Source organism: Triticum dicoccoides, chromosome 2A, assembly GCF_002162155.2.
Source record: "Triticum dicoccoides isolate Atlit2015 ecotype Zavitan chromosome 2A, WEW_v2.0, whole genome shotgun sequence".
NCBI lineage: Eukaryota > Viridiplantae > Streptophyta > Magnoliopsida > Poales > Poaceae > Triticum > Triticum dicoccoides.
The window spans coordinates 786,448,743-786,453,778 of record NC_041382.1 but is presented as its reverse complement, the minus strand read 5'-3'; the positions used below and the strand labels follow the sequence as shown (position 1 = coordinate 786,453,778).

General features: G+C 45.6%; 1 pseudogene; it reads right to left on the bottom strand.

Moving 5' to 3' along the window:
• Window positions 1–319: 319 nt before the first annotated feature.
• Window positions 320–4,248, bottom strand: LOC119358497 (annotated as a pseudogene).
• Between the last annotated feature and the right edge of the window lie 788 nt (window positions 4,249–5,036).

The window sequence follows — 5,036 nt, the reverse complement described above, 5'->3', positions numbered from 1 at the left end:
ATAATTTAGACTTAATTATTATCAATGTAGGAAGTAACTGGGGTTCCAATATTCTTAATCTCAGGAATAATCTCACTATTTTGAAGAATCTCAGGAGAAACTTTATACTCCAAGGAGCACTTCAGAGTGTGTGCACCAATAGAATAGGCATGATGATGTAGTTGGCCATAAAGGTTCCTGTATTGCGCTTTATTGGTTGTGCAGGAAGCCAATCAAATGATAGGTTCTCTGCAATGAAAACATCCCGACCGACACCTCGTGGAGTTCTAACCACTCACGAACGATCACTCCATATTTGTACCCATATGGGAAAACAAGTTTATCCTACATATAGCACACAATAATAAGGTTGTCACTTCTAACAGAATAACACATGGGCAAAAACTTAATGTAGCTTAATGTCAACCTACCAAAGAAGTTTTCTAAACCAAATGTTCCGCTCTTGACTTGGCCGATTCCTTGGCTGCTTTCTCTAATTTTTTGTGCTACATTTCAGATGTTGTTTATCAAAGGTAAAGCATATAGTATCAGATCATACTGACTGGGAACAATAGGTAACAAGAACTACAAAAGAAGATATAAGCACAATCTTATTAATACCTCAGGATGTCCCATTTCATACAAATTTGGCACAAATCTGATTAATACCTGACAAAAAAACATATAAGGTACAATAAAATGTGGAATTTACAGGGTGTACTAATATTTTACTGACACACAGACAAAAGAAATAATACTCGCACAAAATTCAGTTGATAACTGAGTGCATTATTAGCTGCCTTCCCAACTAATGAGATGTTGTTTTCAGATATGCAGTAGCAAAAATAAAGTAAATAAGCTTCAGGAAAATCTACTAACACTATAATGACAAGATGCTTTTTGTAAATGTATACTTCACTTAAGTAGTACCGCCGTCCCATAATATAAGATCATTTTTAACACTATACTAGTGTAGAAACACGTCATTATGTAATGGGACAGAGGGATTCGAATCACAGTTACCAAATAATACTCAAGTACTGACTAGCAATAACATAATAAACAAGAGTTGATTACAGAAAAGCATCTTCCAAGAAATGGAATAGACAGGCACGGGGACAAAAAAATAACTTAGCCTTAAAGCAGTTGTTACAGCAAAGCAAGGTTCAAACAGAAACCTTCCAATTAAGCAAAATCAAGACAACACCAGTTCTAACTGATGCGAGTTAACAAACTCAATCCTTAAAAGAGAAAAAAATCAGATATGTGCCTACACCTACACCTTCAGCAACTGAATCAAATGCGGAAGTGATCAAACAAGGGGCACCAATCACAATAGAGGAATGGGACATCAGCAGTAAATATTGGTTGCCTTTCTAGATACTGAGATGCTATTTTCACAAATATATGTTTCATTTGACTATGATTTTTACAGAACACTCACCAGCAGCTAATCAGTACTTTCTATTCTCATATATGCAGTAACACTATAATGACAAGAAGATACTTACTAGAAATATCACATTCAAGTACTGACTAGAAATATGAAGTAGTAAACATGAGTTTATTATAAAGAAGCCAAGCCTCTTAAAAATGGAATATAACTCACCTTCAATGGAGGACAGGCATCGTAAGAAAATAGATTTTGGCATCAAGCAGTGGGTGCTGCAAAGCAAAGGTCGGTCCAACATCAACAGTTACAACTAAAATAAACAACCAGGGGAGACAAACCACACACAATACATCTAAAAAACAATATTACAGAATGTGAATAAAACGCAAAAGTGATCAAACAAAGGGCACCTCTCACGATAGAGGAATAGAACATCAACAATACTTATTAAAGCAAAACATCTTTGAGGAAAATCTTCCAACACTAGTATCACAAGATGACAATTTTCCAAATATATGTTTCATTTGACTGATTTTTCCAGAACACTCACCAACTGTTAACAGTACTGCTACAAAAGTTTAAAATAGTAAACATCAGATTACAGCACACAAATTGCCTCATAGAGTAGCTGCAATTGGACATTGGTTACAAAGTAATGATTGAAAGCAATGAGCCATGAACTTACAGTTATTTTCTGGTCATCCTTGCAGATGCACTTTGGAGGAAACGCTTCATGTTGGTCCAACAAAACAAAAGCTTCAAGATGCACTGTGCCCTAACACAAGAAAAAAAATGAGCATATCACTCAGCTAGGAAATCTTGAACAATACAAATATGAGGAAGTAGCTGCTAACAAAGAAAAGGGTCACCTTTAAAATATAACTTCAGAAGCTGGGAGGAGAGTTTGGTGCCCTACTTCATCTTGCAAAGGGACAGATGGAAGAACTACCCTTGTACTTGTAGCAGGATGCGTTTAGGAGGGGCTGCAGAGCTACAATGAACCACGATGCAGCAAGCAGAAGGAAATCTCCTCAGAAAACAAAATCCCGTCATGAAGACCAACAGGAGGGGAGGGGGCAAGCTCACATGCTGCTTGGCTTGGCGTCGAGTGGACGAGGAGGAGCCGCTCCACCGTCGGCGTTGAGGGGAGGGCACCATGCTAGTCGAGCGTAAATGACGGCGCGGTGCTTCTGCTGGTTGGTGGGGGGGCGGCTAGGTTACAGTGTAGGCATAGTGAATGGGAACTGGACCGGGCCGCAATGCAAGATTGGTGGACTCGTCGTGGGTACCTGGGCTCCGTTTCACAGGCGGGCCGGAGGCAATTCGGTCCAGCAGGACGACGGTAGGCTCCTTTGTGGTAGCCCACACATCCACCATACAATGGGCGGACACCAATACGACCGTCATGCCGCAGTGCACCACGCCGGCTTGAAGAATCTATCCCTTGGATTGCACGATCATGGTGATCCATCCAACATGACCGCCGGCTGACTGGATCGTCCCATCTCATGGTTGTTGATGCGGAAGGGCACCAACGACGAAGGAAGGATGCGTGTCGCTGGCCGGCAGACCACCACCGGTGAAGGACGTGGCGAACGGCTCGTACAAGTGAGAGAGATTCGATTTTAGGAGGAGGGAGGATGGGAGCGTGGCGGCTGGATGCATAGCAGAGGAGTATAGGGGCAAGTGTGTATTGTGATTAGGTGGGTGTTTATATAGGCCGACGGTGGAGGTGGGGCATTAATTACATTCGGGCCAGCCACCCCTGCCTACCATGTCGCATTCTTACTTGGATCCGGTCCACATTCACTCAGGCGACAAAAGCATAAATGCGCTAGTCAAGCAACAATTATCGAGAACGCTCACGTGGAAAGTGACCCGTCATGCATGAATTGAATTGGTGCGGTGCGCTGCACGCGTGCGGCGTCAATTGAATACCATAGAAGGGAAGGAGCCGTCTAATGAGTAAAGTCAGATTTAAACCTTAAGGTTGTAGACCTCATCCGAAATGGACCGTCACGTTTAAATCCCTGAAGTTTGTAGCCTGTCCTTTTTGATCCTGCTCTAAATGAACCTTCACTCTGTTTTAGGAGGGGATTTTGTGACGTGGCACCGAGAGTCCCGGATTATGGACTTTGACCAAAATAATTATTGCCATGTTGGTGTACACATATGTGGGTCCTTTCTTGTCAGTGTGTTAGAGAAAGAAATGAGGGTTTGAGGCAAAAAATAAAAGCAATCAGTAGCTTCCCGGCGCGCACGGCCAATCCGGCTTTGGCTCGCTGTAGCTTCCCGGCGCGCACGGCCACTCCGGCTTTGGCTCGCAGTAGCTTCCCGGCGAGCCGTGCTCCTGTTTGAAACAGTAGCCCCAGGCATACGGTCCGTCGGGCACGGCCGGCCACCCGCCAGTGGTCCCGTCTCTCGTGGGAGGTCTGCCTGAGGAAGGCCGCCACCTCCTGCTTCCGTGTCTCCGTGCTTCCCGTGGGGCCGAATGACGGGAACGCGGCAGAGGCGGTGAGGAAGGTGTCGTACGTGTAAAACCCGTGGGCTTCTTGGCAGTCGTTGCGCTGGAGGAGGAGCCGGTCGAAGAGGTCCCTGAACAGGATGGACAACACGCTCTAATCGCCGGGAGGAGTGGGGGTACCGCCGCAGCCGCTGCACTAGCTCTGGCAGCCGGCGCCGCAGTAGGCGTCGCTGATGCTGCAGTATCCGAATTTGCTGCAGCAGAGACAGTTTCAGCACGTCGCCCCACCAGCCTGGGAGCCGCACTGCTGGGCGTTCACGGCTGTGGCGAGTGCCGCCGCCACAACCATGGCCAGGATGGCCACCACCCTCGGGGCTCTCAGTACCGTGGGCATGTATGGCTTCATGATCAGTCTTGGGTGGTGCCTGATAGATTATGGCTCCAAGTGCTGCCATTAATTTATAGGCCTTTTGTGGAGAAAAGGTCATGGTGTGCCTTTAGAGTAAAGTCCGATTTAAACCTTAAGGTTGTAGACATCGTTCGAATCGGACCCTCACGTTTAAATCCCTGAAGTTTGTACCATGTTCTTTTTGATCCCGCTCTAAATGAATCTAAATGAACCTTCACTCTGTTTTAGGAGGGGATTTGGTGACGTGGCACCGAGAGTCCGGGATTGTGGACTTTGATCAAATTAATTATTGCCATGTTGGTGTACACATATGTGGGTCCTTTCTTGTCAGTGTGTTGGAGAAAGAAATACCTGAGGGTTTCAGGCAAAAAATAAAAGCCGCCGAACGAGGGTTCGAGCAGCAACCCGAGCTGATCGCCGGACCATCCCACTCTATCTGCCGGAAGATATATTTGTATTCCACATTATGCAATAGCATGCCCATGGCGATGCTGGTACTTATCCAGCCGCTCTTGATCGCCATGAAACTGCTCCCACGCGAAATGAAGCTGGCTCCAGTTGCTTTCGTATCCAGCCGGATTCAATCAGCACTGTAGGTTTGAAGCTAGCTTGTACCGTTGTACGTATGCCTTTTTCTTTCCTTTGTATGGTCCACTAGGCCACTTTGCTGTTCGTCCTTCAAGGTTAGCTGCAGGATTATCCGGCAAAAACCAGTAATGTACTCACGGGCTACTTTCATCTGAAGGGCAGACTGTTGTTTGCAGGCCGTGCTCTCTCTCTCTCTCTCTCTC